Source organism: Saccoglossus kowalevskii, chromosome 22, assembly GCF_978046115.1.
Source record: "Saccoglossus kowalevskii chromosome 22, keSacKowa6.1, whole genome shotgun sequence".
Taxonomy (NCBI): domain Eukaryota; kingdom Metazoa; phylum Hemichordata; class Enteropneusta; family Harrimaniidae; genus Saccoglossus; species Saccoglossus kowalevskii.
In genome coordinates, this window is record NC_140662.1 from 25,079,354 (window position 1) to 25,106,996 (window position 27,643).

The 27,643-nt window shown below is 38.2% G+C and overlaps 26 non-coding genes across 26 annotated transcripts; all 26 read right to left on the reverse strand.

Annotated features, from left to right (window-relative positions):
* Positions 1 to 2,944: 2,944 nt before the first annotated feature.
* On the reverse strand, positions 2,945 to 3,064 carry LOC146729367 (U5 spliceosomal RNA). The gene has a single exon (XR_014928376.1). It is a non-coding gene; the product is annotated as a U5 spliceosomal RNA (small nuclear RNA).
* Positions 3,065 to 3,911: 847 nt separating this feature from the next.
* On the reverse strand, positions 3,912 to 4,030 carry LOC146729368 (U5 spliceosomal RNA). Its single transcript, XR_014928494.1, has one exon. It is a non-coding gene; the product is annotated as a U5 spliceosomal RNA (small nuclear RNA).
* An 847-nt stretch (positions 4,031 to 4,877) lies between these two features.
* On the reverse strand, positions 4,878 to 4,996 carry LOC146729369 (U5 spliceosomal RNA). Its single transcript, XR_014928324.1, has one exon. It is a non-coding gene; the product is annotated as a U5 spliceosomal RNA (small nuclear RNA).
* Positions 4,997 to 5,843: 847 nt separating this feature from the next.
* Positions 5,844 to 5,962, reverse strand: LOC146729370 (U5 spliceosomal RNA). The gene has a single exon (XR_014928395.1). It is a non-coding gene; the product is annotated as a U5 spliceosomal RNA (small nuclear RNA).
* An 847-nt stretch (positions 5,963 to 6,809) lies between these two features.
* Positions 6,810 to 6,928, reverse strand: LOC146729371 (U5 spliceosomal RNA). The gene has a single exon (XR_014928325.1). It is a non-coding gene; the product is annotated as a U5 spliceosomal RNA (small nuclear RNA).
* Positions 6,929 to 7,775: 847 nt separating this feature from the next.
* Positions 7,776 to 7,894, reverse strand: LOC146729372 (U5 spliceosomal RNA). The gene has a single exon (XR_014928326.1). It is a non-coding gene; the product is annotated as a U5 spliceosomal RNA (small nuclear RNA).
* Positions 7,895 to 8,741: 847 nt separating this feature from the next.
* LOC146729373 (U5 spliceosomal RNA) lies at positions 8,742 to 8,860 on the reverse strand. The gene has a single exon (XR_014928327.1). It is a non-coding gene; the product is annotated as a U5 spliceosomal RNA (small nuclear RNA).
* An 847-nt stretch (positions 8,861 to 9,707) lies between these two features.
* On the reverse strand, positions 9,708 to 9,826 carry LOC146729374 (U5 spliceosomal RNA). The gene has a single exon (XR_014928363.1). It is a non-coding gene; the product is annotated as a U5 spliceosomal RNA (small nuclear RNA).
* Positions 9,827 to 10,673: 847 nt separating this feature from the next.
* On the reverse strand, positions 10,674 to 10,792 carry LOC146729375 (U5 spliceosomal RNA). Its single transcript, XR_014928328.1, has one exon. It is a non-coding gene; the product is annotated as a U5 spliceosomal RNA (small nuclear RNA).
* Positions 10,793 to 11,639: 847 nt separating this feature from the next.
* Positions 11,640 to 11,758, reverse strand: LOC146729376 (U5 spliceosomal RNA). Its single transcript, XR_014928329.1, has one exon. It is a non-coding gene; the product is annotated as a U5 spliceosomal RNA (small nuclear RNA).
* Positions 11,759 to 12,605: 847 nt separating this feature from the next.
* On the reverse strand, positions 12,606 to 12,724 carry LOC146729377 (U5 spliceosomal RNA). The gene has a single exon (XR_014928330.1). It is a non-coding gene; the product is annotated as a U5 spliceosomal RNA (small nuclear RNA).
* An 847-nt stretch (positions 12,725 to 13,571) lies between these two features.
* LOC146729378 (U5 spliceosomal RNA) lies at positions 13,572 to 13,690 on the reverse strand. Its single transcript, XR_014928331.1, has one exon. It is a non-coding gene; the product is annotated as a U5 spliceosomal RNA (small nuclear RNA).
* An 847-nt stretch (positions 13,691 to 14,537) lies between these two features.
* Positions 14,538 to 14,656, reverse strand: LOC146729379 (U5 spliceosomal RNA). The gene has a single exon (XR_014928333.1). It is a non-coding gene; the product is annotated as a U5 spliceosomal RNA (small nuclear RNA).
* Positions 14,657 to 15,503: 847 nt separating this feature from the next.
* Positions 15,504 to 15,622, reverse strand: LOC146729380 (U5 spliceosomal RNA). The gene has a single exon (XR_014928334.1). It is a non-coding gene; the product is annotated as a U5 spliceosomal RNA (small nuclear RNA).
* An 847-nt stretch (positions 15,623 to 16,469) lies between these two features.
* LOC146729381 (U5 spliceosomal RNA) lies at positions 16,470 to 16,588 on the reverse strand. Its single transcript, XR_014928390.1, has one exon. It is a non-coding gene; the product is annotated as a U5 spliceosomal RNA (small nuclear RNA).
* An 847-nt stretch (positions 16,589 to 17,435) lies between these two features.
* LOC146729382 (U5 spliceosomal RNA) lies at positions 17,436 to 17,554 on the reverse strand. The gene has a single exon (XR_014928355.1). It is a non-coding gene; the product is annotated as a U5 spliceosomal RNA (small nuclear RNA).
* Positions 17,555 to 18,401: 847 nt separating this feature from the next.
* LOC146729383 (U5 spliceosomal RNA) lies at positions 18,402 to 18,520 on the reverse strand. Its single transcript, XR_014928364.1, has one exon. It is a non-coding gene; the product is annotated as a U5 spliceosomal RNA (small nuclear RNA).
* Positions 18,521 to 19,367: 847 nt separating this feature from the next.
* On the reverse strand, positions 19,368 to 19,486 carry LOC146729384 (U5 spliceosomal RNA). Its single transcript, XR_014928365.1, has one exon. It is a non-coding gene; the product is annotated as a U5 spliceosomal RNA (small nuclear RNA).
* An 847-nt stretch (positions 19,487 to 20,333) lies between these two features.
* Positions 20,334 to 20,452, reverse strand: LOC146729385 (U5 spliceosomal RNA). Its single transcript, XR_014928356.1, has one exon. It is a non-coding gene; the product is annotated as a U5 spliceosomal RNA (small nuclear RNA).
* Positions 20,453 to 21,299: 847 nt separating this feature from the next.
* On the reverse strand, positions 21,300 to 21,418 carry LOC146729386 (U5 spliceosomal RNA). The gene has a single exon (XR_014928498.1). It is a non-coding gene; the product is annotated as a U5 spliceosomal RNA (small nuclear RNA).
* Positions 21,419 to 22,265: 847 nt separating this feature from the next.
* LOC146729387 (U5 spliceosomal RNA) lies at positions 22,266 to 22,384 on the reverse strand. The gene has a single exon (XR_014928366.1). It is a non-coding gene; the product is annotated as a U5 spliceosomal RNA (small nuclear RNA).
* Positions 22,385 to 23,231: 847 nt separating this feature from the next.
* LOC146729388 (U5 spliceosomal RNA) lies at positions 23,232 to 23,350 on the reverse strand. The gene has a single exon (XR_014928335.1). It is a non-coding gene; the product is annotated as a U5 spliceosomal RNA (small nuclear RNA).
* An 847-nt stretch (positions 23,351 to 24,197) lies between these two features.
* LOC146729389 (U5 spliceosomal RNA) lies at positions 24,198 to 24,316 on the reverse strand. The gene has a single exon (XR_014928367.1). It is a non-coding gene; the product is annotated as a U5 spliceosomal RNA (small nuclear RNA).
* An 847-nt stretch (positions 24,317 to 25,163) lies between these two features.
* LOC146729390 (U5 spliceosomal RNA) lies at positions 25,164 to 25,282 on the reverse strand. The gene has a single exon (XR_014928336.1). It is a non-coding gene; the product is annotated as a U5 spliceosomal RNA (small nuclear RNA).
* Positions 25,283 to 26,129: 847 nt separating this feature from the next.
* LOC146729391 (U5 spliceosomal RNA) lies at positions 26,130 to 26,248 on the reverse strand. Its single transcript, XR_014928387.1, has one exon. It is a non-coding gene; the product is annotated as a U5 spliceosomal RNA (small nuclear RNA).
* An 847-nt stretch (positions 26,249 to 27,095) lies between these two features.
* On the reverse strand, positions 27,096 to 27,214 carry LOC146729392 (U5 spliceosomal RNA). Its single transcript, XR_014928337.1, has one exon. It is a non-coding gene; the product is annotated as a U5 spliceosomal RNA (small nuclear RNA).
* Between the last annotated feature and the right edge of the window lie 429 nt (positions 27,215 to 27,643).

Below are 27,643 nucleotides of genomic sequence, written 5' to 3' on the forward strand. Positions count from 1 at the left end.
AGAAGTTTTCAGAGGTGATTCCAAAGAATCACGCTGGCTACTTGAAAGACTGTGAGTCACCTGTGAAAGAAAAAAATCCTGATCTTCTTCGTCAAGTGATGATTTAGAAGTGAACAGAGATGCATAGAAGTTGTGAATTGTATTCAAAATATTTTTCTGAGAAAGGTGAATGTCTTCATTCGTGTCTCTGATGGCAGAAATTACTTTCCTTTTTCCGCGACGGCGTTCACGACCAAGAAAATAACGAGAGCACTTCTCATTTTCATCAAGATTCTGAACCCGCGCACGGATTTTGGCGCCTTCGAGATTAGACATATTCAGGGAGTTGATTTGATCCCTTACAGAAGAATACTGCTCAAGGCTGGATTGGGACCGGTCCCCCTGATTCAGCTTGGACGTCAGATGCTGAAGCTCATCATTAAGATATTTAAGTTTGACCTTTCTTGCATGAGATTTTTGACAAGCATATGAAATGAGACAAGATTTACAACGGTCTTTAACCATATCCCATCATTCACTGATGTTATCAAAGGCCGGCTTCAGAGTCTTCCATCTTTCATAGTCGTCTTCGATGGATCTTATAATCTCCGGATCCTGGAAGAGTGAGACGTTACATTTCCATACTCCAGGTCCCCGAGCAGGGGAATTAAAGGCTTTAAGCAGAATACATACAGCATCATGATCAGAAAGAGTGAAAGCAGAAATAGTCGCAGAAGATACATTCAGGGATGAAGATACATACAATCGGTCAATCCTAGATGAAACAGAGTTGTTCTTGTTGCGCCAGGTGAATTGTGATGTAGAAGGATGATGCTTTCGCCAAACATCCACAAGACTAAGTTCAGAGCAAAGATCACCCAACTCTAAGCCCCCTACATAGGAATGGGAGCATGTTAGAGAACCTCCCAACTTGTCCATACTACTCTCAATACAATTAAAGTCCCCACCAAGAATCAGGGGGTAGTTACCTCCAAGAAATTGATGAAGCGAGTCAAGGAATTTTTTCCTCTGAGAAGGCATATTAGGAGCATACACAGAAATAACTTTAAAAAGGTTTGTGTTCCACTTCACAACACTTGATACCACTCTGCCACTATCATCAGAAACCGCGTTGTCAAATGAAACATTACATTTCGGTGAAAGGAGGATCCCCACACCTCTGCTGTTGTTCGAGCCGAGACTCCATATCGCACTACCACCCCATTCTCTCTCCCACTGCTTTCCTTCCTCAAGAGAACAGACATGTGCCTCCTGGACAAGGATGATATCAAAGTTAGATTCATGACAGTATTTGAAAAAAAGAGACCTTTTCATATAATCTTTTAAACCATTTATGTTTATTGAAATAATAGAGACAGACATATTTTTGGTGAGAAGAACCTTTATTTCGTAAAATAATCATCAAAATAGCTGGATTCTTTGTTCAGAACCCATTGTGGGTGGGCTTCGCAACAGTGGACGAGCCACTCGGATGGCGTGACAGACACCGCTTCACATGCTTCGACAGGGCAGAGCAGTTGCACCGTGTCCAGAAAAGAGTGGTGAGCTTGGAGATGAGAAACCAGGGCAGGCCATCCAGTAAATTCGCTATTGCAGTCCGCATCAGACACTCGGTGACATGTAACTTCCACCTGGTTCAGTTTGTGGAGGCGAGAATCTCTTGTCCTCGACAAGGCAGCCTTAGTTTCAGTATTCACATTCGGTGTGTTTAGACTTTGTTCGTCAGCACTGGTGAAGCTCTCGCAATCAGAAACAATAGTGACATCGTGTGAAAAGCCAGGGACCCTAGTTCGTTTGTGATCTTCAGTGGAGGGAACATAGTCATCTTCTGCTGGGCGTTTTCCGCTAGCAAGATGGGGAAGAATAGGAGCTTCAGCCACCATATCAGAAATGTCTTCGGGTTCACTATCAACAGTTTCAGATGGTGATACACTGGCGGGTGAAGAAGAGATGGCGCCTGGACCAGAAGTAGTTTTCGCAGAATCATGTTTAGAAATACGCAAGATCGGAGGAGAATCGTAATTCATATCAGATTGAACCGGACAGGCAGGTGAGATTACAGGGTCAGTGATATCAACCGAATCAGCTGGAGAGGTATCATGGACAGGTTTGTCAGGAGCAGGATCAGATGTCCGGCTTGCTTGTGGTGCTGTGGACCACTTGTTCAGAACACTGGCTTTGTTCGCAAAAGAGACTTTACATTGGCGGAAGTTGTGCCCGTTTTCATGGCACACAGTACACTTTATGTCATTGGTACAGTTGTCAATAGAGTGGCCAACTCCAAGACAGCGAAAGCAAACTATTTCTTTGCATTCTTTAGCAAAGTGATCAACTCCGTGACAGCGGGCACAGATTTTAGGCTGACCGGGATAAGAAATCCAAACATTTCTGTTACAGATCCGTAGACGGGGAGGAATATTTCCCCCCAATTTAACTTTATATTGACGAATTCCATTAAAGCAAGTAGGAAACTCAGAGTAGACGCATTTTCGTGCAGCAAGAACCTTTCCAAATCTAGATAAAGCATGTTGCATGTATGAGTCATCTAGATCATTGCCCACGTATGAGGCGGTGACGATAGTGGATTCTTCATATGAAGATGAAGAACAGTCTGCTGAGGGCGCAACTCGTGCGAATTTGATGAGCTATCAAACCAAAGTGTAAATTTCTACAGAAGGTCAGTGCCCGGCCACAAAGATCCGCCAATTGGAAGTAATCTGTGAAATAAAAATGAAAAAAACAAACAAACAAAAAACGGCGATGTTGAATTTTGCCCAAGCATACCCGGGCCTGATTAGACAGTCATGAAACCTGCCCGTCTGTTGTAAACCCGCCCGATAGAGCCTGGCCATCGTCGAAATTTGGATACTGAAAGATTTGGTCATCTGAATATCGTACATATTCAGGTTGCCGATTCAATTATTTCTAATATTTGTTTATTTATCGCCCCGCAATTGAGCGGGGTTATCAAAAATTTGATTATAGACTCATTAGTTGTTCCTCTGCACGGAAATCTTTAGTAAAAGGCGAAAGATTTATGCGGTCTGCAGAAAAACCAGAGTTAATTCGACATATGGTTGTGGTGTAATACATACGTTTCAGTGACCACAACTTCGGATAAGGTGAGTAAAGTGGGAAAACAAATATCTTCCGATTTTGTGTACTATGTGTAATTTCTTACAGAAACTTAGGTGGTTTGTTATTGAAGGCTAGACAAATAATTATGTTATACAAAATACATTATGAGACACGCTGCCTTGAATATGAGAAATACATAATTTGCCCCTGCTTTCTGACCAATAAACGTTTAAGTCGCGCTCTATAGCGACGATACTGTAACAATGTTGTTCAAAGCGAAAACCGTCTCGTCATTTCGGATATTATAATTAATCTTAGATTTCTTTACGGCATAATTTCCAGTATGATTGTAACATTGTTTTAGCATATAGCACTTCAAAGTTTAGCTGCCAGTCAGTACAAACTGTTGCTAGTCAACAATGTAATTAATAGTTTACCTTCATGATTTTTTTAATAACTTGCCCTTTCAGTCGACAGCTACTTCAACATATCCCTGTATCCGCTGGTAGAGGGCGCAACTCGTGCGAATTTGATGAGCTATCAAACCAAGGTGTAAATTTCTACAGAAGGTCAGTGCCCGGCCACAAAGATCCGCCAATTGGGAGTAATCTGTGAAATAAAAATGAAAACAAAAAACAAAAAACGGCGATGTTCAATTTTGCCCAAGCTTACCCGGGCCTGATTAGACAGTCATGAAACCTGCCCGTCAGTTGTAAACCCGCCCGATAGACCCTAGCCATCGTCGAAATTTGGATACTGAAAGATTTGGTCATCTGAATATCGTACATATTCAAGTTGCCGATTCAATTATTTCTAATATTTGTTTATTTATCACCCCGCAATTGAGCGGGGTTATCAAAAAATTGATTATAGACTCATTAGTTGTTCCTCTGCACGGAAATCTTTAGTAAAAGGCGAAAGATTTATGCGATCTGCAGAAAAACCAGAGTTAATTCGACATATGGTTGTGGTGTAATACATACGTTTCAGTGACCACAACTTCGGATAAGGTGAGTAAAGTGGGAAAACAAATATCTTCCGATTTTGTGTACTATGTGTAATTTCTTACAGAAACTTAGGTGGTTTGTTATTGAAGGCTAGACAAATAATTATGTTATACAAAATACATTATGAGACACGCTGCCTTGAATATGAGAAATACATAATTTGCCCCTGCTTTCTGACCAATAAACGTTTAAGTCGCGCTCTATAGCGACGATACTGTAACAATGTTGTTCAAAGCGAAAACCGTCTCGTCATTTCGGATATTATAATTAATCTTAGATTTCTTTACGGCATAATTTCCAGTATGATTGTAACATTGTTTTAGCATATAGCACTTCAAAGTTTAGCTGCCAGTCAGTACAAACTGTTGCTAGTCAACAATGTAATTAATAGTTTACCTTCATGATTTTTTTAATTACTTGTCCTTTCAGTCGACAGCTACTTCAACATATCCCTGTATCCGCTGCTAGAGGGCGCAACTCGTGCGAATTTGATGAGCTATCAAACCAAGGTGTAAATTTCTACAGAAGGTCAGTGCCCGGCCACAAAGATCCGCCAATTGGGAGTAATCTGTGAAATAAAAATGAAAACAAAAAACAAAAAACGGCGATGTTCAATTTTGCCCAAGCTTACCCGGGCCTGATTAGACAGTCATGAAACCTGCCCGTCAGTTGTAAACCCGCCCGATAGACCCTAGCCATCGTCGAAATTTGGATACTGAAAGATTTGGTCATCTGAATATCGTACATATTCAAGTTGCCGATTCAATTATTTCTAATATTTGTTTATTTATCACCCCGCAATTGAGCGGGGTTATCAAAAAATTGATTATAGACTCATTAGTTGTTCCTCTGCACGGAAATCTTTAGTAAAAGGCGAAAGATTTATGCGGTCTGCAGAAAAACCAGAGTTAATTCGACATATGGTTGTGGTGTAATACATACGTTTCAGTGACCACAACTTCGGATAAGGTGAGTAAAGTGGGAAAACAAATATCTTCTGATTTTGTGTACTATGTGTAATTTCTTACAGAAACTTAGGTGGTTTGTTTTTGAAGGCTAGACAAATAATTATGTTATACAAAATACATTATGAGACACGCTGCCTTGAATATGAGAAATACATAATTTGCCCCTGCTTTCTGACCAATAAACGTTTAAGTCGCGCTCTATAGCGACGATAGTGTAACAATGTTGTTCAAAGCGAAAACCGTCTCGTCATTTCGGATATTATAATTAATCTTAGATTTCTTTACGGCATAATTTCCAGTATGATTGTAACATTGTTTTAGCATATAGCACTTCAAAGTTTAGCTGCCAGTCAGTACAAACTGTTGCTAGTCAACAATGTAATTAATAGTTTACCTTCATGATTTTTTTAATAACTTGCCCTTTCAGTCGACAGCTACTTCAACATATCCCTGTATCCGCTGGTAGAGGGCGCAACTCGTGCGAATTTGATGAGCTATCAAACCAAGGTGTAAATTTCTACAGAAGGTCAGTGCCCGGCCACAAAGATCCGCCAATTGGGAGTAATCTGTGAAATAAAAATGAAAACAAAAAACAAAAAACGGCGATGTTCAATTTTGCCCAAGCTTACCCGGGCCTGATTAGACAGTCATGAAACCTGCCCGTCAGTTGTAAACCCGCCCGATAGACCCTAGCCATCGTCGAAATTTGGATACTGAAAGATTTGGTCATCTGAATATCGTACATATTCAAGTTGCCGATTCAATTATTTCTAATATTTGTTTATTTATCACCCCGCAATTGAGCGGGGTTATCAAAAAATTGATTATAGACTCATTAGTTGTTCCTCTGCACGGAAATCTTTAGTAAAAGGCGAAAGATTTATGCGGTCTGCAGAAAAATCAGAGTTAATTCGACATATGGTTGTGGTGTAATACATACGTTTCAGTGACCACAACTTCGGATAAGGTGAGTAAAGTGGGAAAACAAATATCTTCCGATTTTGTGTACTATGTGTAATTTCTTACAGAAACTTAGGTGGTTTGTTATTGAAGGCTAGACAAATAATTATGTTAAACAAAATACATTATGAGACACGCTGCCTTGAATATGAGAAATACATAATTTGCCCCTGCTTTCTGACCAATAAACGTTTAAGTCGCGCTCTATAGCGACGATACTGTAACAATGTTGTTCAAAGCGAAAACCGTCTCGTCATTTCGGATATTATAATTAATCTTAGATTTCTTTACGGCATAATTTCCAGTATGATTGTAACATTGTTTTAGCATATAGCACTTCAAAGTTTAGCTGCCAGTCAGTACAAACTGTTGCTAGTCAACAATGTAATTAATAGTTTACCTTCATGATTTTTTTAATAACTTGCCCTTTCAGTCGACAGCTACTTCAACATATCCCTGTATCCGCTGGTAGAGGGCGCAACTCGTGCGAATTTGATGAGCTATCAAACCAAGGTGTAAATTTCTACAGAAGGTCAGTGCCCGGCCACAAAGATCCGCCAATTGGGAGTAATCTGTGAAATAAAAATGAAAACAAAAAACAAAAAACGGCGATGTTCAATTTTGCCCAAGCTTACCCGGGCCTGATTAGACAGTCATGAAACCTGCCCGTCAGTTGTAAACCCGCCCGATAGACCCTAGCCATCGTCGAAATTTGGATACTGAAAGATTTGGTCATCTGAATATCGTACATATTCAAGTTGCCGATTCAATTATTTCTAATATTTGTTTATTTATCACCCCGCAATTGAGCGGGGTTATCAAAAAATTGATTATAGACTCATTAGTTGTTCCTCTGCACGGAAATCTTTAGTAAAAGGCGAAAGATTTATGCGGTCTGCAGAAAAACCAGAGTTAATTCGACATATGGTTGTGGTGTAATACATACGTTTCAGTGACCACAACTTCGGATAAGGTGAGTAAAGTGGGAAAACAAATATCTTCCGATTTTGTGTACTATGTGTAATTTCTTACAGAAACTTAGGTGGTTTGTTATTGAAGGCTAGACAAATAATTATGTTATACAAAATACATTATGAGACACGCTGCCTTGAATATGAGAAATACATAATTTGCCCCTGCTTTCTGACCAATAAACGTTTAAGTCGCGCTCTATAGCGACGATACTGTAACAATGTTGTTCAAAGCGAAAACCGTCTCGTCATTTCGGATATTATAATTAATCTTAGATTTCTTTACGGCATAATTTCCAGTATGATTGTAACATTGTTTTAGCATATAGCACTTCAAAGTTTAGCTGCCAGTCAGTACAAACTGTTGCTAGTCAACAATGTAATTAATAGTTTACCTTCATGATTTTTTTAATAACTTGCCCTTTCAGTCGACAGCTACTTCAACATATCCCTGTATCCGCTGGTAGAGGGCGCAACTCGTGCGAATTTGATGAGCTATCAAACCAAGGTGTAAATTTCTACAGAAGGTCAGTGCCCGGCCACAAAGATCCGCCAATTGGGAGTAATCTGTGAAATAAAAATGAAAACAAAAAACAAAAAACGGCGATGTTCAATTTTGCCCAAGCTTACCCGGGCCTGATTAGACAGTCATGAAACCTGCCCGTCAGTTGTAAACCCGCCCGATAGACCCTAGCCATCGTCGAAATTTGGATACTGAAAGATTTGGTCATCTGAATATCGTACATATTCAAGTTGCCGATTCAATTATTTCTAATATTTGTTTATTTATCACCCCGCAATTGAGCGGGGTTATCAAAAAATTGATTATAGACTCATTAGTTGTTCCTCTGCACGGAAATCTTTAGTAAAAGGCGAAAGATTTATGCGGTCTGCAGAAAAACCAGAGTTAATTCGACATATGGTTGTGGTGTAATACATACGTTTCAGTGACCACAACTTCGGATAAGGTGAGTAAAGTGGGAAAACAAATATCTTCCGATTTTGTGTACTATGTGTAATTTCTTACAGAAACTTAGGTGGTTTGTTATTGAAGGCTAGACAAATAATTATGTTATACAAAATACATTATGAGACACGCTGCCTTGAATATGAGAAATACATAATTTGCCCCTGCTTTCTGACCAATAAACGTTTAAGTCGCGCTCTATAGCGACGATACTGTAACAATGTTGTTCAAAGCGAAAACCGTCTCGTCATTTCGGATATTATAATTAATCTTAGATTTCTTTACGGCATAATTTCCAGTATGATTGTAACATTGTTTTAGCATATAGCACTTCAAAGTTTAGCTGCCAGTCAGTACAAACTGTTGCTAGTCAACAATGTAATTAATAGTTTACCTTCATGATTTTTTTAATAACTTGCCCTTTCAGTCGACAGCTACTTCAACATATCCCTGTATCCGCTGGTAGAGGGCGCAACTCGTGCGAATTTGATGAGCTATCAAACCAAGGTGTAAATTTCTACAGAAGGTCAGTGCCCGGCCACAAAGATCCGCCAATTGGGAGTAATCTGTGAAATAAAAATGAAAACAAAAAACAAAAAACGGCGATGTTCAATTTTGCCCAAGCTTACCCGGGCCTGATTAGACAGTCATGAAACCTGCCCGTCAGTTGTAAACCCGCCCGATAGACCCTAGCCATCGTCGAAATTTGGATACTGAAAGATTTGGTCATCTGAATATCGTACATATTCAAGTTGCCGATTCAATTATTTCTAATATTTGTTTATTTATCACCCCGCAATTGAGCGGGGTTATCAAAAAATTGATTATAGACTCATTAGTTGTTCCTCTGCACGGAAATCTTTAGTAAAAGGCGAAAGATTTATGCGGTCTGCAGAAAAACCAGAGTTAATTCGACATATGGTTGTGGTGTAATACATACGTTTCAGTGACCACAACTTCGGATAAGGTGAGTAAAGTGGGAAAACAAATATCTTCCGATTTTGTGTACTATGTGTAATTTCTTACAGAAACTTAGGTGGTTTGTTATTGAAGGCTAGACAAATAATTATGTTATACAAAATACATTATGAGACACGCTGCCTTGAATATGAGAAATACATAATTTGCCCCTGCTTTCTGACCAATAAACGTTTAAGTCGCGCTCTATAGCGACGATACTGTAACAATGTTGTTCAAAGCGAAAACCGTCTCGTCATTTCGGATATTATAATTAATCTTAGATTTCTTTACGGCATAATTTCCAGTATGATTGTAACATTGTTTTAGCATATAGCACTTCAAAGTTTAGCTGCCAGTCAGTACAAACTGTTGCTAGTCAACAATGTAATGAATAGTTTACCTTCATGATTTTTTTAATAACTTGCCCTTTCAGTCGACAGCTACTTCAACATATCCCTGTATCCGCTGGTAGAGGGCGCAACTCGTGCGAATTTGATGAGCTATCAAACCAAGGTGTAAATTTCTACAGAAGGTCAGTGCCCGGCCACAAAGATCCGCCAATTGGGAGTAATCTGTGAAATAAAAATGAAAACAAAAAACAAAAAACGGCGATGTTCAATTTTGCCCAAGCTTACCCGGGCCTGATTAGACAGTCATGAAACCTGCCCGTCAGTTGTAAACCCGCCCGATAGACCCTAGCCATCGTCGAAATTTGGATACTGAAAGATTTGGTCATCTGAATATCGTACATATTCAAGTTGCCGATTCAATTATTTCTAATATTTGTTTATTTATCACCCCGCAATTGAGCGGGGTTATCAAAAAAATGATTATAGACTCATTAGTTGTTCCTCTGCACGGAAATCTTTAGTAAAAGGCGAAAGATTTATGCGGTCTGCAGAAAAACCAGAGTTAATTCGACATATGGTTGTGGTGTAATACATACGTTTCAGTGACCACAACTTCGGATAAGGTGAGTAAAGTGGGAAAACAAATATCTTCCGATTTTGTGTACTATGTGTAATTTCTTACAGAAACTTAGGTGGTTTGTTATTGAAGGCTAGACAAATAATTATGTTATACAAAATACATTATGAGACACGCTGCCTTGAATATGAGAAATACATAATTTGCCCCTGCTTTCTGACCAATAAACGTTTAAGTCGCGCTCTATAGCGACGATACTGTAACAATGTTGTTCAAAGCGAAAACCGTCTCGTCATTTCGGATATTATAATTAATCTTAGATTTCTTTACGGCATAATTTCCAGTATGATTGTAACATTGTTTTAGCATATAGCACTTCAAAGTTTAGCTGCCAGTCAGTACAAACTGTTGCTAGTCAACAATGTAATTAATAGTTTACCTTCATGATTTTTTTAATAACTTGCCCTTTCAGTCGACAGCTACTTCAACATATCCCTGTATCCGCTGGTAGAGGGCGCAACTCGTGCGAATTTGATGAGCTATCAAACCAAGGTGTAAATTTCTACAGAAGGTCAGTGCCCGGCCACAAAGATCCGCCAATTGGGAGTAATCTGTGAAATAAAAATGAAAACAAAAAACAAAAAACGGCGATGTTCAATTTTGCCCAAGCTTACCCGGGCCTGATTAGACAGTCATGAAACCTGCCCGTCAGTTGTAAACCCGCCCGATAGACCCTAGCCATCGTCGAAATTTGGATACTGAAAGATTTGGTCATCTGAATATCGTACATATTCAAGTTGCCGATTCAATTATTTCTAATATTTGTTTATTTATCACCCCGCAATTGAGCGGGGTTATCAAAAAATTGATTATAGACTCATTAGTTGTTCCTCTGCACGGAAATCTTTAGTAAAAGGCGAAAGATTTATGCGGTCTGCAGAAAAACCAGAGTTAATTCGACATATGGTTGTGGTGTAATACATACGTTTCAGTGACCACAACTTCGGATAAGGTGAGTAAAGTGGGAAAACAAATATCTTCCGATTTTGTGTACTATGTGTAATTTCTTACAGAAACTTAGGTGGTTTGTTATTGAAGGCTAGACAAATAATTATGTTATACAAAATACATTATGAGACACGCTGCCTTGAATATGAGAAATACATAATTTGCCCCTGCTTTCTGACCAATAAACGTTTAAGTCGCGCTCTATAGCGACGATACTGTAACAATGTTGTTCAAAGCGAAAACCGTCTCGTCATTTCGGATATTATAATTAATCTTAGATTTCTTTACGGCATAATTTCCAGTATGATTGTAACATTGTTTTAGCATATAGCACTTCAAAGTTTAGCTGCCAGTCAGTACAAACTGTTGCTAGTCAACAATGTAATGAATAGTTTACCTTCATGATTTTTTTAATAACTTGCCCTTTCAGTCGACAGCTACTTCAACATATCCCTGTATCCGCTGGTAGAGGGCGCAACTCGTGCGAATTTGATGAGCTATCAAACCAAGGTGTAAATTTCTACAGAAGGTCAGTGCCCGGCCACAAAGATCCGCCAATTGGGAGTAATCTGTGAAATAAAAATGAAAACAAAAAACAAAAAACGGCGATGTTCAATTTTGCCCAAGCTTACCCGGGCCTGATTAGACAGTCATGAAACCTGCCCGTCAGTTGTAAACCCGCCCGATAGACCCTAGCCATCGTCGAAATTTGGATACTGAAAGATTTGGTCATCTGAATATCGTACATATTCAAGTTGCCGATTCAATTATTTCTAATATTTGTTTATTTATCACCCCGCAATTGAGCGGGGTTATCAAAAAATTGATTATAGACTCATTAGTTGTTCCTCTGCACGGAAATCTTTAGTAAAAGGCGAAAGATTTATGCGGTCTGCAGAAAAACCAGAGTTAATTCGACATATGGTTGTGGTGTAATACATACGTTTCAGTGACCACAACTTCGGATAAGGTGAGTAAAGTGGGAAAACAAATATCTTCCGATTTTGTGTACTATGTGTAATTTCTTACAGAAACTTAGGTGGTTTGTTATTGAAGGCTAGACAAATAATTATGTTATACAAAATACATTATGAGACACGCTGCCTTGAATATGAGAAATACATAATTTGCCCCTGCTTTCTGACCAATAAACGTTTAAGTCGCGCTCTATAGCGACGATACTGTAACAATGTTGTTCAAAGCGAAAACCGTCTCGTCATTTCGGATATTATAATTAATCTTAGATTTCTTTACGGCATAATTTCCAGTATGATTGTAACATTGTTTTAGCATATAGCACTTCAAAGTTTAGCTGCCAGTCAGTACAAACTGTTGCTAGTCAACAATGTAATTAATAGTTTACCTTCATGATTTTTTTAATAACTTGCCCTTTCAGTCGACAGCTACTTCAACATATCCCTGTATCCGCTGGTAGAGGGCGCAACTCGTGCGAATTTGATGAGCTATCAAACCAAGGTGTAAATTTCTACAGAAGGTCAGTGCCCGGCCACAAAGATCCGCCAATTGGGAGTAATCTGTGAAATAAAAATGAAAACAAAAAACAAAAAACGGCGATGTTCAATTTTGCCCAAGCTTACCCGGGCCTGATTAGACAGTCATGAAACCTGCCCGTCAGTTGTAAACCCGCCCGATAGACCCTAGCCATCGTCGAAATTTGGATACTGAAAGATTTGGTCATCTGAATATCGTACATATTCAAGTTGCCGATTCAATTATTTCTAATATTTGTTTATTTATCACCCCGCAATTGAGCGGGGTTATCAAAAAATTGATTATAGACTCATTAGTTGTTCCTCTGCACGGAAATCTTTAGTAAAAGGCGAAAGATTTATGCGGTCTGCAGAAAAACCAGAGTTAATTCGACATATGGTTGTGGTGTAATACATACGTTTCAGTGACCACAACTTCGGATAAGGTGAGTAAAGTGGGAAAACAAATATCTTCCGATTTTGTGTACTATGTGTAATTTCTTACAGAAACTTAGGTGGTTTGTTATTGAAGGCTAGACAAATAATTATGTTATACAAAATACATTATGAGACACGCTGCCTTGAATATGAGAAATACATAATTTGCCCCTGCTTTCTGACCAATAAACGTTTAAGTCGCGCTCTATAGCGACGATACTGTAACAATGTTGTTCAAAGCGAAAACCGTCTCGTCATTTCGGATATTATAATTAATCTTAGATTTCTTTACGGCATAATTTCCAGTATGATTGTAACATTGTTTTAGCATATAGCACTTCAAAGTTTAGCTGCCAGTCAGTACAAACTGTTGCTAGTCAACAATGTAATGAATAGTTTACCTTCATGATTTTTTTAATAACTTGCCCTTTCAGTCGACAGCTACTTCAACATATCCCTGTATCCGCTGGTAGAGGGCGCAACTCGTGCGAATTTGATGAGCTATCAAACCAAGGTGTAAATTTCTACAGAAGGTCAGTGCCCGGCCACAAAGATCCGCCAATTGGGAGTAATCTGTGAAATAAAAATGAAAACAAAAAACAAAAAACGGCGATGTTCAATTTTGCCCAAGCTTACCCGGGCCTGATTAGACAGTCATGAAACCTGCCCGTCAGTTGTAAACCCGCCCGATAGACCCTAGCCATCGTCGAAATTTGGATACTGAAAGATTTGGTCATCTGAATATCGTACATATTCAAGTTGCCGATTCAATTATTTCTAATATTTGTTTATTTATCACCCCGCAATTGAGCGGGGTTATCAAAAAATTGATTATAGACTCATTAGTTGTTCCTCTGCACGGAAATCTTTAGTAAAAGGCGAAAGATTTATGCGGTCTGCAGAAAAACCAGAGTTAATTCGACATATGGTTGTGGTGTAATACATACGTTTCAGTGACCACAACTTCGGATAAGGTGAGTAAAGTGGGAAAACAAATATCTTCCGATTTTGTGTACTATGTGTAATTTCTTACAGAAACTTAGGTGGTTTGTTTTTGAAGGCTAGACAAATAATTATGTTATACAAAATACATTATGAGACACGCTGCCTTGAATATGAGAAATACATAATTTGCCCCTGCTTTCTGACCAATAAACGTTTAAGTCGCGCTCTATAGCGACGATAGTGTAACAATGTTGTTCAAAGCGAAAACCGTCTCGTCATTTCGGATATTATAATTAATCTTAGATTTCTTTACGGCATAATTTCCAGTATGATTGTAACATTGTTTTAGCATATAGCACTTCAAAGTTTAGCTGCCAGTCAGTACAAACTGTTGCTAGTCAACAATGTAATTAATAGTTTACCTTCATGATTTTTTTAATAACTTGCCCTTTCAGTCGACAGCTACTTCAACATATCCCTGTATCCGCTGGTAGAGGGCGCAACTCGTGCGAATTTGATGAGCTATCAAACCAAGGTGTAAATTTCTACAGAAGGTCAGTGCCCGGCCACAAAGATCCGCCAATTGGGAGTAATCTGTGAAATAAAAATGAAAACAAAAAACAAAAAACGGCGATGTTCAATTTTGCCCAAGCTTACCCGGGCCTGATTAGACAGTCATGAAACCTGCCCGTCAGTTGTAAACCCGCCCGATAGACCCTAGCCATCGTCGAAATTTGGATACTGAAAGATTTGGTCATCTGAATATCGTACATATTCAAGTTGCCGATTCAATTATTTCTAATATTTGTTTATTTATCACCCCGCAATTGAGCGGGGTTATCAAAAAATTGATTATAGACTCATTAGTTGTTCCTCTGCACGGAAATCTTTAGTAAAAGGCGAAAGATTTATGCGGTCTGCAGAAAAACCAGAGTTAATTCGACATATGGTTGTGGTGTAATACATACGTTTCAGTGACCACAACTTCGGATAAGGTGAGTAAAGTGGGAAAACAAATATCTTCCGATTTTGTGTACTATGTGTAATTTCTTACAGAAACTTAGGTGGTTTGTTATTGAAGGCTAGACAAATAATTATGTTATACAAAATACATTATGAGACACGCTGCCTTGAATATGAGAAATACATAATTTGCCCCTGCTTTCTGACCAATAAACGTTTAAGTCGCGCTCTATAGCGACGATACTGTAACAATGTTGTTCAAAGCGAAAACCGTCTCGTCATTTCGGATATTATAATTAATCTTAGATTTCTTTACGGCATAATTTCCAGTATGATTGTAACATTGTTTTAGCATATAGCACTTCAAAGTTTAGCTGCCAGTCAGTACAAACTGTTGCTAGTCAACAATGTAATTAATAGTTTACCTTCATGATTTTTTTAATAACTTGCCCTTTCAGTCGACAGCTACTTCAACATATCCCTGTATCCGCTGGTAGAGGGCGCAACTCGTGCGAATTTGATGAGCTATCAAACCAAGGTGTAAATTTCTACAGAAGGTCAGTGCCCGGCCACAAAGATCCGCCAATTGGGAGTAATCTGTGAAATAAAAATGAAAACAAAAAACAAAAAACGGCGATGTTCAATTTTGCCCAAGCTTACCCGGGCCTGATTAGACAGTCATGAAACCTGCCCGTCAGTTGTAAACCCGCCCGATAGACCCTAGCCATCGTCGAAATTTGGATACTGAAAGATTTGGTCATCTGAATATCGTACATATTCAAGTTGCCGATTCAATTATTTCTAATATTTGTTTATTTATCACCCCGCAATTGAGCGGGGTTATCAAAAAATTGATTATAGACTCATTAGTTGTTCCTCTGCACGGAAATCTTTAGTAAAAGGCGAAAGATTTATGCGGTCTGCAGAAAAACCAGAGTTAATTCGACATATGGTTGTGGTGTAATACATACGTTTCAGTGACCACAACTTCGGATAAGGTGAGTAAAGTGGGAAAACAAATATCCTCCGATTTTGTGTACTATGTGTAATTTCTTACAGAAACTTAGGTGGTTTGTTATTGAAGGCTAGACAAATAATTATGTTATACAAAATACATTATGAGACACGCTGCCTTGAATATGAGAAATACATAATTTGCCCCTGCTTTCTGACCAATAAACGTTTAAGTCGCGCTCTATAGCGACGATACTGTAACAATGTTGTTCAAAGCGAAAACCGTCTCGTCATTTCGGATATTATAATTAATCTTAGATTTCTTTACGGCATAATTTCCAGTATGATTGTAACATTGTTTTAGCATATAGCACTTCAAAGTTTAGCTGCCAGTCAGTACAAACTGTTGCTAGTCAACAATGTAATTAATAGTTTACCTTCATGATTTTTTTAATAACTTGCCCTTTCAGTCGACAGCTACTTCAACATATCCCTGTATCCGCTGGTAGAGGGCGCAACTCGTGCGAATTTGATGAGCTATCAAACCAAGGTGTAAATTTCTACAGAAGGTCAGTGCCCGGCCACAAAGATCCGCCAATTGGGAGTAATCTGTGAAATAAAAATGAAAACAAAAAACAAAAAACGGCGATGTTCAATTTTGCCCAAGCTTACCCGGGCCTGATTAGACAGTCATGAAACCTGCCCGTCAGTTGTAAACCCGCCCGATAGACCCTAGCCATCGTCGAAATTTGGATACTGAAAGATTTGGTCATCTGAATATCGTACATATTCAAGTTGCCGATTCAATTATTTCTAATATTTGTTTATTTATCACCCCGCAATTGAGCGGGGTTATCAAACAATTGATTATAGACTCATTAGTTGTTCCTCTGCACGGAAATCTTTAGTAAAAGGCGAAAGATTTATGCGGTCTGCAGAAAAACCAGAGTTAATTCGACATATGGTTGTGGTGTAATACATACGTTTCAGTGACCACAACTTCGGATAAGGTGAGTAAAGTGGGAAAACAAATATCTTCCGATTTTGTGTACTATGTGTAATTTCTTACAGAAACTTAGGTGGTTTGTTATTGAAGGCTAGACAAATAATTATGTTATACAAAATACATTATGAGACACGCTGCCTTGAATATGAGAAATACATAATTTGCCCCTGCTTTCTGACCAATAAACGTTTAAGTCGCGCTCTATAGCGACGATACTGTAACAATGTTGTTCAAAGCGAAAACCGTCTCGTCATTTCGGATATTATAATTAATCTTAGATTTCTTTACGGCATAATTTCCAGTATGATTGTAACATTGTTTTAGCATATAGCACTTCAAAGTTTAGCTGCCAGTCAGTACAAACTGTTGCTAGTCAACAATGTAATTAATAGTTTACCTTCATGATTTTTTTAATAACTTGCCCTTTCAGTCGACAGCTACTTCAACATATCCCTGTATCCGCTGGTAGAGGGCGCAACTCGTGCGAATTTGATGAGCTATCAAACCAAGGTGTAAATTTCTACAGAAGGTCAGTGCCCGGCCACAAAGATCCGCCAATTGGGAGTAATCTGTGAAATAAAAATGAAAACAAAAAACAAAAAACGGCGATGTTCAATTTTGCCCAAGCTTACCCGGGCCTGATTAGACAGTCATGAAACCTGCCCGTCAGTTGTAAACCCGCCCGATAGACCCTAGCCATCGTCGAAATTTGGATACTGAAAGATTTGGTCATCTGAATATCCTACATATTCAAGTTGCCGATTCAATTATTTCTAATATTTGTTTATTTATCACCCCGCAATTGAGCGGGGTTATCAAAAAATTGACTATAGACTCATTAGTTGTTCCTCTGCACGGAAATCTTTAGTAAAAGGCGAAAGATTTATGCGGTCTGCAGAAAAACCAGAGTTAATTCGACATATGGTTGTGGTGTAATACATACGTTTCAGTGACCACAACTTCGGATAAGGTGAGTAAAGTGGGAAAACAAATATCTTCCGATTTTGTGTACTATGTGTAATTTCTTACAGAAACTTAGGTGGTTTGTTATTGAAGGCTAGACAAATAATTATGTTATACAAAATACATTATGAGACACGCTGCCTTGAATATGAGAAATACATAATTTGCCCCTGCTTTCTGACCAATAAACGTTTAAGTCGCGCTCTATAGCGACGATACTGTAACAATGTTGTTCAAAGCGAAAACCGTCTCGTCATTTCGGATATTATAATTAATCTTAGATTTCTTTACGGCATAATTTCCAGTATGATTGTAACATTGTTTTAGCATATAGCACTTCAAAGTTTAGCTGCCAGTCAGTACAAACTGTTGCTAGTCAACAATGTAATTAATAGTTTACCTTCATGATTTTTTTAATAACTTGCCCTTTCAGTCGACAGCTACTTCAACATATCCCTGTATCCGCTGGTAGAGGGCGCAACTCGTGCGAATTTGATGAGCTATCAAACCAAGGTGTAAATTTCTACAGAAGGTCAGTGCCCGGCCACAAAGATCCGCCAATTGGGAGTAATCTGTGAAATAAAAATGAAAACAAAAAACAAAAAACGGCGATGTTCAATTTTGCCCAAGCTTACCCGGGCCTGATTAGACAGTCATGAAACCTGCCCGTCAGTTGTAAACCCGCCCGATAGACCCTAGCCATCGTCGAAATTTGGATACTGAAAGATTTGGTCATCTGAATATCGTACATATTCAAGTTGCCGATTCAATTATTTCTAATATTTGTTTATTTATCACCCCGCAATTGAGCGGGGTTATCAAAAAAATGATTATAGACTCATTAGTTGTTCCTCTGCACGGAAATCTTTAGTAAAAGGCGAAAGATTTATGCGGTCTGCAGAAAAACCAGAGTTAATTCGACATATGGTTGTGGTGTAATACATACGTTTCAGTGACCACAACTTCGGATAAGGTGAGTAAAGTGGGAAAACAAATATCTTCCGATTTTGTGTACTATGTGTAATTTCTTACAGAAACTTAGGTGGTTTGTTATTGAAGGCTAGACAAATAATTATGTTATACAAAATACATTATGAGACACGCTGCCTTGAATATGAGAAATACATAATTTGCCCCTGCTTTCTGACCAATAAACGTTTAAGTCGCGCTCTATAGCGACGATACTGTAACAATGTTGTTCAAAGCGAAAACCGTCTCGTCATTTCGGATATTATAATTAATCTTAGATTTCTTTACGGCATAATTTCCAGTATGATTGTAACATTGTTTTAGCATATAGCACTTCAAAGTTTAGCTGCCAGTCAGTACAAACTGTTGCTAGTCAACAATGTAATTAATAGTTTACCTTCATGATTTTTTTAATAACTTGCCCTTTCAGTCGACAGCTACTTCAACATATCCCTGTATCCGCTGGTAGAGGGCGCAACTCGTGCGAATTTGATGAGCTATCAAACCAAGGTGTAAATTTCTACAGAAGGTCAGTGCCCGGCCACAAAGATCCGCCAATTGGGAGTAATCTGTGAAATAAAAATGAAAACAAAAAACAAAAAACGGCGATGTTCAATTTTGCCCAAGCTTACCCGGGCCTGATTAGACAGTCATGAAACCTGCCCGTCAGTTGTAAACCCGCCCGATAGACCCTAGCCATCGTCGAAATTTGGATACTGAAAGATTTGGTCATCTGAATATCGTACATATTCAAGTTGCCGATTCAATTATTTCTAATATTTGTTTATTTATCACCCCGCAATTGAGCGGGGTTATCAAAAAAATGATTATAGACTCATTAGTTGTTCCTCTGCACGGAAATCTTTAGTAAAAGGCGAAAGATTTATGCGGTCTGCAGAAAAACCAGAGTTAATTCGACATATGGTTGTGGTGTAATACATACGTTTCAGTGACCACAACTTCGGATAAGGTGAGTAAAGTGGGAAAACAAATATCTTCCGATTTTGTGTACTATGTGTAATTTCTTACAGAAACTTAGGTGGTTTGTTATTGAAGGCTAGACAAATAATTATGTTATACAAAATACATTATGAGACACGCTGCCTTGAATATGAGAAATACATAATTTGCCCCTGCTTTCTGACCAATAAACGTTTAAGTCGCGCTCTATAGCGACGATACTGTAACAATGTTGTTCAAAGCGAAAACCGTCTCGTCATTTCGGATATTATAATTAATCTTAGATTTCTTTACGGCATAATTTCCAGTATGATTGTAACATTGTTTTAGCATATAGCACTTCAAAGTTTAGCTGCCAGTCAGTACAAACTGTTGCTAGTCAACAATGTAATTAATAGTTTACCTTCATGATTTTTTTAATAACTTGCCCTTTCAGTCGACAGCTACTTCAACATATCCCTGTATCCGCTGGTAGAGGGCGCAACTCGTGCGAATTTGATGAGCTATCAAACCAAGGTGTAAATTTCTACAGAAGGTCAGTGCCCGGCCACAAAGATCCGCCAATTGGGAGTAATCTGTGAAATAAAAATGAAAACAAAAAACAAAAAACGGCGATGTTCAATTTTGCCCAAGCTTACCCGGGCCTGATTAGACAGTCATGAAACCTGCCCGTCAGTTGTAAACCCGCCCGATAGACCCTAGCCATCGTCGAAATTTGGATACTGAAAGATTTGGTCATCTGAATATCCTACATATTCAAGTTGCCGATTCAATTATTTCTAATATTTGTTTATTTATCACCCCGCAATTGAGCGGGGTTATCAAAAAATTGACTATAGACTCATTAGTTGTTCCTCTGCACGGAAATCTTTAGTAAAAGGCGAAAGATTTATGCGGTCTGCAGAAAAACCAGAGTTAATTCGACATATGGTTGTGGTGTAATACATACGTTTCAGTGACCACAACTTCGGATAAGGTGAGTAAAGTGGGAAAACAAATATCTTCCGATTTTGTGTACTATGTGTAATTTCTTACAGAAACTTAGGTGGTTTGTTATTGAAGGCTAGACAAATAATTATGTTATACAAAATACATTATGAGACACGCTGCCTTGAATATGAGAAATACATAATTTGCCCCTGCTTTCTGACCAATAAACGTTTAAGTCGCGCTCTATAGCGACGATACTGTAACAATGTTGTTCAAAGCGAAAACCGTCTCGTCATTTCGGATATTATAATTAATCTTAGATTTCTTTACGGCATAATTTCCAGTATGATTGTAACATTGTTTTAGCATATAGCACTTCAAAGTTTAGCTGCCAGTCAGTACAAACTGTTGCTAGTCAACAATGTAATTAATAGTTTACCTTCATGATTTTTTTAATAACTTGCCCTTTCAGTCGACAGCTACTTCAACATATCCCTGTATCCGCTGGTAGAGGGCGCAACTCGTGCGAATTTGATGAGCTATCAAACCAAGGTGTAAATTTCTACAGAAGGTCAGTGCCCGGCCACAAAGATCCGCCAATTGGGAGTAATCTGTGAAATAAAAATGAAAACAAAAAACAAAAAACGGCGATGTTCAATTTTGCCCAAGCTTACCCGGGCCTGATTAGACAGTCATGAAACCTGCCCGTCAGTTGTAAACCCGCCCGATAGACCCTAGCCATCGTCGAAATTTGGATACTGAAAGATTTGGTCATCTGAATATCGTACATATTCAAGTTGCCGATTCAATTATTTCTAATATTTGTTTATTTATCACCCCGCAATTGAGCGGGGTTATCAAAAAAATGATTATAGACTCATTAGTTGTTCCTCTGCACGGAAATCTTTAGTAAAAGGAGAAAGATTTATGCGGTCTGCAGAAAAACCAGAGTTAATTCGACATATGGTTGTGGTGTAATACATACGTTTCAGTGACCACAACTTCGGATAAGGTGAGTAAAGTGGGAAAACAAATATCTTCCGATTTTGTGTACTATGTGTAATTTCTTACAGAAACTTAGGTGGTTTGTTATTGAAGGCTAGACAAATAATTATGTTATACAAAATACATTATGAGACACGCTGCCTTGAATATGAGAAATACATAATTTGCCCCTGCTTTCTGACCAATAAACGTTTAAGTCGCGCTCTATAGCGACGATACTGTAACAATGTTGTTCAAAGCGAAAACCGTCTCGTCATTTCGGATATTATAATTAATCTTAGATTTCTTTACGGCATAATTTCCAGTATGATTGTAACATTGTTTTAGCATATAGCACTTCAAAGTTTAGCTGCCAGTCAGTACAAACTGTTGCTAGTCAACAATGTAATTAATAGTTTACCTTCATGATTTTTTTAATAACTTGCCCTTTCAGTCGACAGCTACTTCAACATATCCCTGTATCCGCTGGTAGAGGGCGCAACTCGTGCGAATTTGATGAGCTATCAAACCAAGGTGTAAATTTCTACAGAAGGTCAGTGCCCGGCCACAAAGATCCGCCAATTGGGAGTAATCTGTGAAATAAAAATGAAAACAAAAAACAAAAAACGGCGATGTTCAATTTTGCCCAAGCTTACCCGGGCCTGATTAGACAGTCATGAAACCTGCCCGTCACTTGTAAACCCGCCCGATAGACCCTAGCCATCGTCGAAATTTGGATACTGAAAGATTTGGTCATCTGAATATCGTACATATTCAAGTTGCCGATTCAATTATTTCTAATATTTGTTTATTTATCACCCCGCAATTGAGCGGGGTTATCAAAAAAATGATTATAGACTCATTAGTTGTTCCTCTGCACGGAAATCTTTAGTAAAAGGCGAAAGATTTATGCGGTCTGCAGAAAAACCAGAGTTAATTCGACATATGGTTGTGGTGTAATACATACGTTTCAGTGACCACAACTTCGGATAAGGTGAGTAAAGTGGGAAAACAAATATCTTCCGATTTTGTGTACTATGTGTAATTTCTTACAGAAACTTAGGTGGTTTGTTATTGAAGGCTAGACAAATAATTATGTTATACAAAATACATTATGAGACACGCTGCCTTGAATATGAGAAATACATAATTTGCCCCTGCTTTCTGACCAATAAACGTTTAAGTCGCGCTCTATAGCGACGATACTGTAACAATGTTGTTCAAAGCGAAAACCGTCTCGTCATTTCGGATATTATAATTAATCTTAGATTTCTTTACGGCATAATTTCCAGTATGATTGTAACATTGTTTTAGCATATAGCACTTCAAAGTTTAGCTGCCAGTCAGTACAAACTGTTGCTAGTCAACAATGTAATTAATAGTTTACCTTCATGATTTTTTTAATAACTTGCCCTTTCAGTCGACAGCTACTTCAACATATCCCTGTATCCGCTGGTAGAGGGCGCAACTCGTGCGAATTTGATGAGCTATCAAACCAAGGTGTAAATTTCTACAGAAGGTCAGTGCCCGGCCACAAAGATCCGCCAATTGGGAGTAATCTGTGAAATAAAAATGAAAACAAAAAACAAAAAACGGCGATGTTCAATTTTGCCCAAGCTTACCCGGGCCTGATTAGACAGTCATGAAACCTGCCCGTCAGTTGTAAACCCGCCCGATAGACCCTAGCCATCGTCGAAATTTGGATACTGAAAGATTTGGTCATCTGAATATCGTACATATTCAAGTTGCCGATTCAATTATTTCTAATATTTGTTTATTTATCACCCCGCAATTGAGCGGGGTTATCAAAAAATTGATTATAGACTCATTAGTTGTTCCTCTGCACGGAAATCTTTAGTAAAAGGCGAAAGATTTATGCGGTCTGCAGAAAAACCAGAGTTAATTCGACATATGGTTGTGGTGTAATACATACGTTTCAGTGACCACAACTTCGGATAAGGTGAGTAAAGTGGGAAAACAAATATCTTCCGATTTTGTGTACTATGTGTAATTTCTTACAGAAACTTAGGTGGTTTGTTATTGAAGGCTAGACAAATAATTATGTTATACAAAATACATTATGAGACACGCTGCCTTGAATATGAGAAATACATAATTTGCCCCTGCTTTCTGACCAATAAACGTTTAAGTCGCGCTCTATAGCGACGATACTGTAACAATGTTGTTCAAAGCGAAAACCGTCTCGTCATTTCGGATATTATAATTAATCTTAGATTTCTTTATGGCATAATTTCCAGTATGATTGTAACATTGTTTTAGCATATAGCACTTCAAAGTTTAGCTGCCAGTCAGTACAAACTGTTGCTAGTCAACAATGTAATTAATAGTTTACCTTCATGATTTTTTTAATAACTTGCCCTTTCAGTCGACAGCTACTTCAACATATCCCTGTATCCGCTGCTAGAGGGCGCAACTCGTGCGAATTTGATGAGCTATCAAACCAAGGTGTAAATTTCTACAGAAGGTCAGTGCCCGGCCACAAAGATCCGCCAATTGGGAGTAATCTGTGAAATAAAAATGAAAACAAAAAACAAAAAACGGCGATGTTCAATTTTGCCCAAGCTTACCCGGGCCTGATTAGACAGTCATGAAACCTGCCCGTCAGTTGTAAACCCGCCCGATAGACCCTAGCCATCGTCGAAATTTGGATACTGAAAGATTTGGTCATCTGAATATCGTACATATTCAAGTTGCCGATTCAATTATTTCTAATATTTGTTTATTTATCACCCCGCAATTGAGCGGGGTTATCAAAAAAATGATTATAGACTCATTAGTTGTTCCTCTGCACGGAAATCTTTAGTAAAAGGCGAAAGATTTATGCGGTCTGCAGAAAAACCAGAGTTAATTCGACATATGGTTGTGGTGTAATACATACGTTTCAGTGACCACAACTTCGGATAAGGTGAGTAAAGTGGGAAAACAAATATCTTCCGATTTTGTGTACTATGTGTAATTTCTTACAGAAACTTAGGTGGTTTGTTATTGAAGGCTAGACAAATAATTATGTTATACAAAATACATTATGAGACACGCTGCCTTGAATATGAGAAATACATAATTTGCCCCTGCTTTCTGACCAATAAACGTTTAAGTCGCGCTCTATAGCGACGATACTGTAACAATGTTGTTCAAAGCGAAAACCGTCTCGTCATTTCGGATATTATAATTAATCTTAGATTTCTTTACGGCATAATTTCCAGTATGATTGTAACATTGTTTTAGCATATAGCACTTCAAAGTTTAGCTGCCAGTCAGTACAAACTGTTGCTAGTCAACAATGTAATTAATAGTTTACCTTCATGATTTTTTTAATAACTTGCCCTTTCAGTCGACAGCTACTTCAACATATCCCTGTATCCGCTGGTAGAGGGCGCAACTCGTGCGAATTTGATGAGCTATCAAACCAAGGTGTAAATTTCTACAGAAGGTCAGTGCCCGGCCACAAAGATCCGCCAATTGGGAGTAATCTGTGAAATAAAAATGAAAACAAAAAACAAAAAACGGCGATGTTCAATTTTGCCCAAGCTTACCCGGGCCTGATTAGACAGTCATGAAACCTGCCCGTCAGTTGTAAACCCGCCCGATAGACCCTAGCCATCGTCGAAATTTGGATACTGAAAGATTTGGTCATCTGAATATCGTACATATTCAAGTTGCCGATTCAATTATTTCTAATATTTGTTTATTTATCACCCCGCAATTGAGCGGGGTTATCAAAAAATTGATTATAGACTCATTAGTTGTTCCTCTGCACGGAAATCTTTAGTAAAAGGCGAAAGATTTATGCGGTCTGCAGAAAAACCAGAGTTAATTCGACATATGGTTGTGGTGTAATACATACGTTTCAGTGACCACAACTTCGGATAAGGTGAGTAAAGTGGGAAAACAAATATCTTCCGATTTTGTGTACTATGTGTAATTTCTTACAGAAACTTAGGTGGTTTGTTATTGAAGGCTAGACAAATAATTATGTTATACAAAATACATTATGAGACACGCTGCCTTGAATATGAGAAATACATAATTTGCCCCTGCTTTCTGACCAATAAACGTTTAAGTCGCGCTCTATAGCGACGATACTGTAACAATGTTGTTCAAAGCGAAAACCGTCTCGTCATTTCGGATATTATAATTAATCTTAGATTTCTTTATGGCATAATTTCCAGTATGATTGTAACATTGTTTTAGCATATAGCACTTCAAAGTTTAGCTGCCAGTCAGTACAAACTGTTGCTAGTCAACAATGTAATTAATAGTTTACCTTCATGATTTTTTTAATAACTTGCCCTTTCAGTCGACAGCTACTTCAACATATCCCTGTATCCGCTGCTAGAGGGCGCAACTCGTGCGAATTTGATGAGCTATCAAACCAAGGTGTAAATTTCTACAGAAGGTCAGTGCCCGGCCACAAAGATCCGCCAATTGGGAGTAATCTGTGAAATAAAAATGAAAACAAAAAACAAAAAACGGCGATGTTCAATTTTGCCCAAGCTTACCCGGGCCTGATTAGACAGTCATGAAACCTGCCCGTCAGTTGTAAACCCGCCCGATAGACCCTAGCCATCGTCGAAATTTGGATACTGAAAGATTTGGTCATCTGAATATCGTACATATTCAAGTTGCCGATTCAATTATTTCTAATATTTGTTTATTTATCACCCCGCAATTGAGCGGGGTTATCAAAAAATTGATTATAGACTCATTTGTTGTTCCTCTGCACGGAAATCTTTAGTAAAAGGCGAAAGATTTATGCGGTCTGCAGAAAAGCCAGAGTTAATTCGACATATGGTTGTGGTGTAATACATACGTTTCAGTGACCACAACTTCGGATAAGGTGAGTAAAGTGGGAAAACAAATATCTTCCGATTTTGTGTACTATGTGTAATTTCTTACAGAAACTTAGGTGGTTTGTTATTGAAGGCTAGACAAATAATTATGTTATACAAAATACATTATGAGACACGCTGCCTTGAATATGAGAAATACATAATTTGCCCCTGCTTTCTGACCAATAAACGTTTAAGTCGCGCTCTATAGCGACGATACTGTAACAATGTTGTTCAAAGTGAAAACCGTCTCGTCATTTCGGATATTATAATTAATCTTAGATTTCTTTACGGCATAATTTCCAGTATGATTGTAACATTGTTTTAGCATATAGCACTTCAAAGTTTAGCTGCCAGTCAGTACAAACTGTTGCTAGTCAACAATGTAATTAATAGTTTACCTTCATGATTTTTTTAATAACTTGCCCTTTCAGTCGACAGCTACTTCAACATATCCCTGTATCCGCTGGTAGAGGGCGCAACTCGTGCGAATTTGATGAGCTATCAAACCAAGGTGTAAATTTCTACAGAAGGTCAGTGCCCGGCCACAAAGATCCGCCAATTGGGAGTAATCTGTGAAATAAAAATGAAAACAAAAAACAAAAAACGGCGATGTTCAATTTTGCCCAAGCTTACCCGGGCCTGATTAGACAGTCATGAAACCTGCCCGTCAGTTGTAAACCCGCCCGATAGACCCTAGCCATCGTCGAAATTTGGATACTGAAAGATTTGGTCATCTGAATATCGTACATATTCAAGTTGCCGATTCAATTATTTCTAATATTTGTTTATTTATCACCCCGCAATTGAGCGGGGTTATCAAAAAATTGATTATAGACTCATTAGTTGTTCCTCTGCACGGAAATCTTTAGTAAAAGGCGAAAGATTTATGCGGTCTGCAGAAAAACCAGAGTTAATTCGACATATGGTTGTGGTGTAATACATACGTTTCAGTGACCACAACTTCGGATAAGGTGAGTAAAGTGGGAAAACAAATATCTTCCGATTTTGTGTACTATGTGTAATTTCTTACAGAAACTTAGGTGGTTTGTTATTGAAGGCTAGACAAATAATTATGTTATACAAAATACATTATGAGACACGCTGCCTTGAATATGAGAAATACATAATTTGCCCCTGCTTTCTGACCAATAAACGTTTAAGTCGCGCTCTATAGCGACGATACTGTAACAATGTTGTTCAAAGCGAAAACCGTCTCGTCATTTCGGATATTATAATTAATCTTAGATTTCTTTATGGCATAATTTCCAGTATGATTGTAACATTGTTTTAGCATATAGCACTTCAAAGTTTAGCTGCCAGTCAGTACAAACTGTTGCTAGTC